Source organism: Mustela nigripes, chromosome 16 (assembly GCF_022355385.1).
Source record: "Mustela nigripes isolate SB6536 chromosome 16, MUSNIG.SB6536, whole genome shotgun sequence".
Taxonomy (NCBI): Eukaryota; Metazoa; Chordata; class Mammalia; order Carnivora; family Mustelidae; genus Mustela; species Mustela nigripes.
The window spans coordinates 15,302,500-15,312,269 of record NC_081572.1 but is presented as its reverse complement, the minus strand read 5'-3'; the positions used below and the strand labels follow the sequence as shown (position 1 = coordinate 15,312,269).

The following is a 9,770-nucleotide window of genomic DNA, read 5'->3' as shown; positions in this document are numbered from 1 at the left end:
CCACCTTCGCTTCCTTGCTGTCTTCCTACTTTCAGAGACTATGCCCACTCCCTTGTAGGGGCACCTGCCTGCCCTTCATCTGTCCCCCCACTCCCCGCTCCCCTGAGCCACTCTTCCTGAGTTGATCTCTCAGCTTTCCTTGGGGTCCATGAGCTCTTACAACCATCGCTCTCTTACAGGAGCTTGTCTAAGGAGATTTCTGTTCTTAACAACCGGGAGTGTCTTAAACCCTTTCCTCCGTTGTAGGCAGACTCTGCTGTAGTCGCACTGTGTGGAACTGCTCAGCCCTTGTAGGGTCACCCAGGACCTCAGAGGGACACCACCCAACCTGGATGCTAGGAAGGGTCAGTATTTGGAAAGGGGTAGACCACTGAATTTTCTTTTCACTGAAATGTTTTAGATCTTGACAAGTCTCGTGGGCTACATTTAAGCATCTTGCAGAGACCATCAAATGAATCTTGTGCAAAACAAGGAGAACTGATGCCGATGTTGCCAATGAGCCCTGACTACGTGGTAGGCTTAGCTGCCCAGAGGTGGTCAGGGATTTCGGTTATTTATTTATTTTTGAGAACGACAAACGTTTAAAATTGGGAAATAAAGTGGACTTTCTCTCTGTAAAAGGAAGGGCTATATTCTATCTCCAGAAGGGAATTGTGGCAAGAGAACAGAAGCTTTATAGGGAATTACTGGTATTATCAAAGGCTTTTCAAAATAGACTTGAAATGAATAGTTGTGTGCTGGTTTTATTACTGCTTTGCGAGTTTACATTTTGTTTTTGTATGGTATTTCCCCCTCTCCCCAGGAGATGGTTGCTAGGGCATGAGAGCAAATAACCTTTATTGTGTTAAATTTGGGACTGAATACAATTATCTTATAATTTGGGTTCACAGTGCCATTTTTGACAAGTTATATTACGAGCTTTTTGCGGAAAACTGAGCCCACATGCCATAAGCTGCTTCCTACTCGGTAACTCTCCAAGTTATGGTGTTGCTGCTCTCCCCTCCCCCTTCCTCGGCACAGGGGCAGCCTTGGGACCAGATGCTGCTGGAGGCAAACCAGATGACCCCATGTAGTTCCCGCCCAGCTCCAGTACCGTGTCTTCTCATGATTCCCCAGACCTGAGTCTCCAGGGTGCCACGCTTGGTTATCGATACAAGCATGCTGCATCTTTCCAGAAGAAAATCGTGAGTAAACCAATTTTGCAAATCATGACCACGTTTCTAGGAACCTCCAGGACCAGTTCAGAGAGGCTTCATCTCCCATTTCTGACTGGTCTGTAGTCAGCAACACTTTGGACCACGGCATTTCTGTAAAGGTAGGTAATGAGCTGTAAGGAAACGCTTACATGCACACTTCCAGAAATGCTTCTGAAAAACCGTCATCTTTCTCTGTTCCTTCCTATGGCCCTGGCAGAAATTGGGGTTCCCCTAGCAGCAGGCCTTCAGATAAGGGTTTACGTGCAAATGGCTTACTAGGGAGATAAGACAGGGAAGGGAAGGAAGTCAATTCAAGCAAAGACATGGAGGGCACGAGGGTGGGCTGGTGGTGCCCAGTCCTGCTGGGAAACTCTGGGAGGCAGTGGAGAGGGCCTGTCTTGGCTTCAAAACCACCTGAAGGAGCGGGAGCCTGAAGGAGTGGGAGCCTGGGCTTTTTATCCATGGGCTCCCGTGGTCTAAATTAGGTGAGGGCTGCATTAGGGGAAGGAGGTGTTAATTTCCCAGCGCTTCTGCCTTCTACAGGGGCAGAGGCTATTGCAATCCAAGAAAGCTCTTGGAGAGTAAGTGCTGGCAGCTGGCGGCCAAGCCAAATGTAAATGGCTGAAATGCAAATGGCTCTGGGCAGGACACCAGCAGTCTGCTACGCTTAGCTTCTCGAGCATGTGTGAGGAGGTGGGACTCTCCGTAGTCCCTGAGCGTCCCTAAAATGACCGTTCCATACTGGTGTCTTCTACATGAATTATCTGCCAATCAAAAAAGATTCATGGGGTGTTGGCTGGCTCAGTCGGTAGAGCATGGGACTCTGGATGTTGGGGTCATGAGTTCAAGCCCCACCTTGGGTGTAGAGTGTGTGTGTTTAAGGCTTTTAAAAATTGTTAGGAAAGTGAAGTTAGGAAATGCCTTCTTTATGCAGAAGTACCAGGAGATGTAACCAGTGGCCACAATCAATGGATTAATCTCAACCCTTTTCAAAATGCTCCCATCCATCCTCGTCAGTGGGCGGAAGATCTAGAAGTGAATAGATACATCCTTTATTCTCAAGATGATCTTTGATCCACCATCAGTGGATTTCCAGGAATAGCATATGCTTACCCCTTAGATGCTTTTCAAAAGTGCTCACCTATCCCTGGGTACCTTGTGGACCCTGGTGTGGGAGGCAGACCAGCTCTAACTTGCCCAGGCAGGCGGAGGCCAATCAGAGGTATGTGACACCGTCCTTTATTTAGGTACCAGCTCTGAACACTAACAACTGAAAAGTGTGATTGAACCCAGGCATCCTAATTCCTATGACATTCTCCTGGCGACCTTGAGCCTCTGTTTCTCCCTGATGTCAGTCTGGCAGGTGCCCCAGGTGGCGTCTTATTTTGAGAGTTGATGAGTCTGAGTTCCTCACACAGCATGAGCGCGAGAACCTGGTGAGGAGGAGAATTAAGCTCCTGGAGTCAGGACAACACACAGATGCCACAACTGAGTGGAGATGAGCTTCCCTTGAGAAGCCTACTGATGGACTGGCATCTTGGCCAAATGGAATTCAGAACACTTCTCCATCAAGTCCGCCTAAGTGGCAGCCTGTGTCGGTATCAGATCCATTGACCATTTCCACTTGGACTCCTAATTCCAGTCCCTGGTATGTAATTTGTGAGATTTCAGAGCTAGAAAAAGATTTTAAAGATCACTTAGCCAACCTGTCTGTTTAACTGATAAGAGTACTGCATTCCAGTGTGGTTAAGTAATCTGCCCAAAATCAAACAGCTAGTGGGGAGCTGGCCCGAAGGAAAAGAGCACGTCTTCTCTCTCTTTGCTATGAAGCTAATAAGGCAGACTTTCTCAGTGGATTCAGTAGAAGGAAATGTTTGATTCCGCAAATTTTTTTGGATTTTCCTCAAGACCGTACAAGTCACGGTGGGAAGACTTGAAGAACCAGACATGGTGTCCTCATGGCTCTTAGTCATGTAGGTGTAGAGAACTAACTGTACAGTGTAGCAGAGGAGTTTTAATATGTGGGTCCCTATGATCAAATGAGGGACTTGCTTTGCACCCCATGTTTGATGAGGCTCCTGTTACTGGCAAGGAATTCAGCCTTCCAAATCTGTGCTGGGACATGGGGCTCCAGGGACCTGGCAGCAGACACAGGAGAAGACACATGTGTAGAGGTAGGCCAGTAGACTCCCTGTCCCTCACCCCCCTTTGACAGAGATGACTGAGGTCTGAGGTCTGCTGCCTGCCACCACCCACCCGTAGCTACTTCCTGACTCTGCAGCCTTGGGCAGGTACGTGATCCTAAAATCGAATTTCCCCATTTCTAAAATCCTGTAGATCGCATCTACATTGGTGGCTGGGAGGAAGGCTTAGGCAGGTAATACACGGCAAATTCTCAGCCCTTGATAAATACTCCTGTCGGTGTTCTTTTCCCCAGTTGCCACCTCTGCCCACAGTACCTCCCCCTTTGTCTACCTCTTCTGAACAGCTTCCCACCCTTCCCTTCTCCCCCTGCTCTGCTGCACCATGTGCTTAAGCTCTTGGCCTCCTAGCTCTCTTACCCTATTTCTCCTCCCCTCTCCCTGGTCTTCATTCCCTCTTACTCTTCCAGTTCTTTTGCCTTCCTGCTTTCTTCTAAATGTCTTTCATGTCAATTCCCTTCTCCCACCCCTTCTCTGGCCCCATTCCCGGGTTCTCTTTTCCCCGGGTTCTCTTGCCTTTCTTGGCTGTTACTCTCCTCCTGTTTGCCTGTAGTCCACTCCCTTTAGATTCCCCTAGACAGCCTTGCTCTGCCATCTCCCGTGCTCCAGGCCTAATTAGGAGCCTGATCTCCACCCCCCGTCTCTCTCAGAGTCTCCCAGTTTGGATCCAGGAAGCATACCAGATGATGGTGGTAGGCAGCCTCTGCGATGGCCCCCCCAAAGTCCCCACCTCCTCGGATCCATGCTGTCATGGAATCCTCTCCCTTTCAGGATGTGCTGGACCTAGTGACTGGATTCTCACAAACAGGATAAAAATGAGGGGACAGTACTTCTGAGCTTAGGTTAAGAAAGCACTTCCATCTTCGGTGCTCTCTGGCTCTGAGGAAGCCGGCTGCTAGGCTGTGAACTGCCCTGTGAGAGGCACACGTACCAAGGAGCTGAAGTCTCCTGCCAGGGAGGTCTACCAACAACCATGTCCGTGCCCCTCAAGCCCCAAGATCACTGCTGCCCATCCGCCGTCCTGACGCAGTCTGTGAAGGATCCCTGAAATCCGAGGTACCCAGCAAGGAGGTTCTGGATTCCAACCCACAGAAACTGTAAGACAATAAACGTTCGTTGTTTAAATATGTTCAATTTTAGGGTAACTTGTTAGGCTACAATATTAAAAATGTGGAGTTGTCCTTCCTGGATCACCCTTCAGCAAGGTTTGTCTCCTGTTGACCTTGAGCAAATCACTGCTGTTCTCTGGGTCCATCTCCTCCTCTACCTAATAGACTCCGGGGTTCATGGCCAGTGTCCCAGGTCTCTGGTCCGTGAGGATGTGGTCGAGGATGTTACAAGAGGCCTATGTGTTCTGCTGTGACGCAGACGGAGCCCAGCTAACTCAAGCTCCACATCTCTGTATGTGCCTCACATTTTTCATTCCTATTATCTGAAGTCTGTTTCTAATTTCTGACAGAACCACCATGGCCTATTGTGGGCCGCACTCTGCGTGACATGCCAGTTTCATTTTGGAGTCACTGCTATTGTCTTTTGCCCTGCTAATCTCTCTTGTTTTGCAAAAATGCCAATAGAACGCATGAACCCAGAGAGCTGCCCTTGTGCCCGATCTTGGCGCTGTGTGGTCCCCACACAGGGGTGGATGATAGACAGACAGACCGTCTGCCACCCGAGGCATCTTTTCTTGCTTAAAAATTTGCCTTCCAGATTGCAGACTCCCTTCCAACTTGAGCAAAGACGAACATACTAAATAAAAGCAGAGCTGAAATTGGACAGAATGTCTCAGCCCCTTCGATTCAGACCTCACTTGCAGGGGAAAGCGTGGGGAAGCGGAGGGGGCTCCGATGGACGTGCCTGCATGGGGAACGCAGGGGAGGAAGGCGTCCATACCTTTCTCCTACCATTCGTGCCTGTAGCGGGGCCTGTCACCCAGGACCCATCACTTATGTATGGTGTCCATGGCAACCAGGCAATGGTATGGGACCCCTTCTCACTGGGGAATTCCTTTTATGGCTCATTTCCGAAACCAGCATGGCCAGTACACGAGTCGGCAGTTTCCCAGTTGCTTAGCAACCAGCTCCAATGCTCTAGTCACTAGGAAAAGCAGACAGTCTTTTTTTTTTTTTTTTTTTAAAAACTGTTTGTCGTCAGAATCATATGTTACATTCTCTCTACTTTGTCTCTTTAGAATAAAATAATTAGTGTGTGATAAGGATGCAGGAAAGGGCGACCGCTCCCGTCATTAATGCCTCCCCTGCTCCTGGAGGGCCGCGGCAGGCAGGGAGAGGGAGGAAAATGTTAGCATGCATTCGGCTGGTAATTAAGCAGCGCGAGCCATCTGCACGTTGAAAGCTCTACATTTTTCACGTCTCGTGGGGGCATCGAGTAAGTAGAGGGCCAGCAATCTGTGCAGCGTTCCCTCCCCCAAACCAGAGCAGCCCAGCCCCACCCACAGGTGTCACTGGGCCACGGCTCCTTGGCTTACGCTGGGGAGGGGGCTCCGAGGGGAGGATTGTTGGGTTTTGGGCAGCAAGCTAAGGATACCATCCAGCTCCGTTGACTTACAGTCGTGGTTTCCAGAAAGGGGTGATCCCAGGCAACTGTTGGGTAAGGTCTGCAGACATTTCTGGTTGCCGCAATTGCTGGGGGAGGGGGAGGTTACTGAGATGCTGTGGATGATACTGCTGAGGGCTAGAGAGCAGGAGTGTTGCTCGACATCCTACGATGCAAAGGACAACCCCCAAAACAAAGAAGTATCCTGCCCACATACCCATACGCTCAGGCTGAAAAACCCTGAGTTCGAGCAATCAGAATTCCCATCTGTCTTGTTAAAAACCAGCCCTAGAGCTGACTAGGAAAAATGTTGACAAGGTAAAAGGACTGATCACAGTCTGTTCGACACAATTCCAACCTGAATTTCTGTATGGCCCAGAACTCCACCCCTACCAGCAGTGGACTTGGCCAAGGTGTGGAAAAGAGAGTCAGTCCTTGGTGGTTAGTGGTAATGGAGATGAGCCTTGAGGTTGTAGAAGAACAGAGATGGAATGGTCTCTCCTTCCAGGGAGGCAACTTTGGTGCCAGGAAGATTTAGTTTCACAGACGGGGTCTACTGCCTACACACCATGGGCATGTAGGCACGTTATGTAATCGGAGACCCAGTCTCCCGGGTCCAAATGAGCCAAAATGGAAATTCAAATGGATGTTGTGAGAATGACAGAACACTCAAAACGCCTGCCCCCTAGTAGGTCCTCCCCTTCCCCTTCTTGTCTCCGTCCCAGGACCCTAACTGTCCCCCTCCCTCCAGCTTTGAACCATAGATTTATAGAACAAATATGCTAGTCCTAGAATGACTAAGGTCCTTTTTCTCCAGCAGTGAGCAGAGGACAAAACCACCATTTCTGGAATTTAGGGTGGTAGTCTTAGACTAAATTTAAGCATGAACTACAGAAAACCATACACATGAGAGAGGAGAATCAGTACTACCATTAAGAATATGCCTAGAGGGTGCCTGGGTAGCTCAGTGGGTTAAGCCTCTGCCTTCGGCTCAGGTCATGATCTCAGGGCCCTGTGATCAAGTCCCACATCAGGCTCTCTGCTCAGCAGGGAGCCTGCCCTCCCACCCCCGCCCCACCTGCCTCTCTGCCTACCTGTGATCTCTATCAAATAAAATCTTAAAATATATATATATATGCTTGGGCTTCCAAGTCCCACCCCCTCCAATTACTGGGTGTGTGATCCTGAGTAGTTACTTAACCTGAGTGATTTCTCTTCTATGAAATGGGGTGACTATTATCTCTTGCAGTATTATTTTAAGCATTAAAGATAAGGTACAGACTAGCACCTCTCATGCCACCTAACAGTAGGTAGGCACCTGAGCAGAGGACAATACTTAAAAAAAAAAAAAAAAAAAAAAAAAAAGACTGGCGGGTGTGGTCCAGCCATGGATGCTGAGGATGAGGATAAGGGCTGTCTTGAGGAAGACACACGGGGCCTCCCTATTTTCTCCAACAATCAGATTTCCCTCGGGAACCTAGGACAGCTCCAGCTGCCACAATGTGTGTAAGCAGCTTTGAAGCCAATTCTATTTTCAGCCTGTGCTACCTCGGAGTGGGGGTGGGGGGTCATGAGTTCCATACATTTAGTAACCTTTTCTTCCTTGAAGACTATCTCAGAATACTTCCTAGTTCGAATAAGTGGGTTTGGGTTTACGTTCACTTTCTCCATGCCTTTCAGAATTTTCCAGACTGGATCATATCCCCTGTCAGCCTCCACCCTGGCTTGCTATGGAAGCCCCTCCAGCCCCCTGACCCCAATCACTTAAAATGCCTTGTGAACTCCGTTATTCCTTTCTTGAAATGCGTCAACCAGAACTGCACATTCTTTGCAAAGGTAAGGTAATATCTTCTTTATATTTCTGTTCGTCATTCTTCCTACCAGGTTCCAAAAATTGGGAGGCCTTTTGGGGCTGGAGTCTTGGCTGCACCCTGTCGCCATACATCCTGAGGCCTTTTCTGGGGTTACAACAGTTGGTTTATAGAGGCAGCATCTCATCACCTACAGTTTATACTTGCCTTGCTGGTCATGCTTAGCCCCAGCCAGGTTTTGGTCACTCACCCAGCTTCATCGAATCTCAGCTGGGTTGGCTTCTTGCTGAATACCTAATACAGCCCAGCGATCTCTAAACAGAGATTTCACTCCCCCTCCTTGACTGTTGTGTGATCCCACCTGATTTTGCCCAATCAACAGAAGCTTGGGAGTGCAATCTAAACATGTCACCGCTATGATTTTTTTTTCCCGTCCACCTGGGATAATTAAATGATGTTAAATTTAAAGGCTGCTTGTTCATCCCTCCCAAGCAGAATTATGGAATCTCACCTAGAAGCCACCATAACTGGGAAAAGCGGCAGAAGGGTGTTTACTGGGCATGCACAAGCCCAGCCCCCCTGCAAGAATGTAGCACACAGGTATCTTGTGGGAGCCAGGCACCCCAGAGCAGTGCCAAGTGGCTAAACATGGGACAGCTCAAGGTTTACCAGAAGGACCAGAAGCACTCAAAGTATGTAGAGGTCAGGGCAGCAGTAAAGAAAGCGTACAGGCAGGCTGGGGAGGGGTCAAGGGGCATCAAGCAGCCGAGGAAAGGACAGGCAACATGTCTGGGATCCAGGATGACAGATGGGAGATTCAAAACAGGGCACCATTAGATCCCTGAGACAAGGCAAAATTTTATGAAGGGAGGAACAACACAGCTCCAGGAACGAGAGCAGGGGTCCTGGCTAAAGTGGGGGGCACAGGGGCAGCAGCTGAACACAGATTCTTGTAACAGTAAAACTGCAGGGGAATCAGGGTGGGAGGGGGTTGATGCTGCTTTGGGGGCAAATTTTCTCCCTATTCATGCAACAGTAGCGGTTCCTGAAACATCAGTCGGTCAACTGGCAGGGAACGCTGAAGTGTGCTTTGGGTATCACACACCATATATGGCCACTACGTTCACAGAACCGAAGACAGGGCTATGCTCACTAAGTCTGGGATTTCTGCATAGTACAAGTCCCTCTTGGAAATCCATACTGTACATCAGTGTTTTAAAAGCTCTAAAAACCCCTGCATAGAAACGTGTTTGTTTTTAATTCAATGTTTCTCCAACACAGTTCACAGCAGGATCCTTTAGTTACGTAAAAAAGTATGAATATCCTGTGGACACACCTTGAGAGACATTGTTCTAGAACATTCCTAATCTGGTGTTCCCAGGCCCTTTCCAACCTGGGCCTGCCCATGTTCCCCAACTTGACCTTCCTTTATTTTCCTACATTCCAACTACACTGAACTCTTCCCTTGCACATGCTTCCTTCTTCATTATAGCAGGTGATTCATCATCTGCCCCAAAATGGAAAAAAAGTTAAGCCTCCCTCACTTCACCCCTGCCCCCCATTTCTATATATTCTTTAAGGCCTATCTCAGAAAGGATACTTGATCCATCTCTGCCCCAGCCCCCCAGTTACTATAAATAATCTGTTCTCTCCTCTGATCCTTTATTTCATACTATCTATTACATTTAGAGCATTTAGCACTTTTAAATTCCTGTAGGGCCATTTATGCATTTCTTTTTAGAAGACAGAATCCACATCTGATTCTTTTTCATATCTCCACCCCAGAATACAGCACATCTGTAGGACTGTTAAGGGATGCAGAAACGATCCTATGACCCCTAAGAAATAAACTTGAAATAAACTTCTCAACACACAGGCCAGAGATGGCCAAAATTCTGGCTTACCTGCTGCCAACTCACACTCCCTGTGACGCAGAGACCCATCCATCACCACATGCTTTTGCCCTGGGGCCCAGAAACACCCCCCCGCCCCCCCCCCCCACCACCCAC

At 48.7% G+C, this 9,770-nt stretch overlaps 2 long non-coding RNA genes across 6 annotated transcripts in view; one reads left to right on the top strand and one right to left on the bottom strand.

The window, feature by feature from the left end:
* Positions 1 to 813: 813 nt before the first annotated feature.
* LOC132003897 (uncharacterized) overlaps positions 814 to 9,770 on the bottom strand; it is an 84,973-nt gene continuing 76,016 nt past the window's right edge. For 3 of the 4 annotated variants that reach the window (XR_009400358.1, XR_009400357.1, XR_009400355.1), the window contains 2 exons: positions 4,329 to 4,492; positions 814 to 1,307 (listed from right to left, as the gene is read on the bottom strand). This is a non-coding gene — a long non-coding RNA (uncharacterized LOC132003897). Of the gene's footprint in view, positions 1,308 to 2,378; positions 2,630 to 4,328; positions 4,493 to 9,770 lie in introns of those variants that run through there. The other variant, XR_009400356.1, reaches the window with a different exon arrangement.
* Positions 4,411 to 9,770, top strand: part of LOC132003898 (uncharacterized) — an 8,690-nt gene continuing 3,330 nt past the window's right edge. For both annotated transcript variants that reach the window (XR_009400360.1, XR_009400359.1), the window contains exons 1-3: positions 4,411 to 4,494; positions 5,586 to 5,782; positions 7,631 to 7,786. This is a non-coding gene — a long non-coding RNA (uncharacterized LOC132003898). The remainder of the gene's footprint in view (positions 4,495 to 5,585; positions 5,783 to 7,630; positions 7,787 to 9,770) is intronic.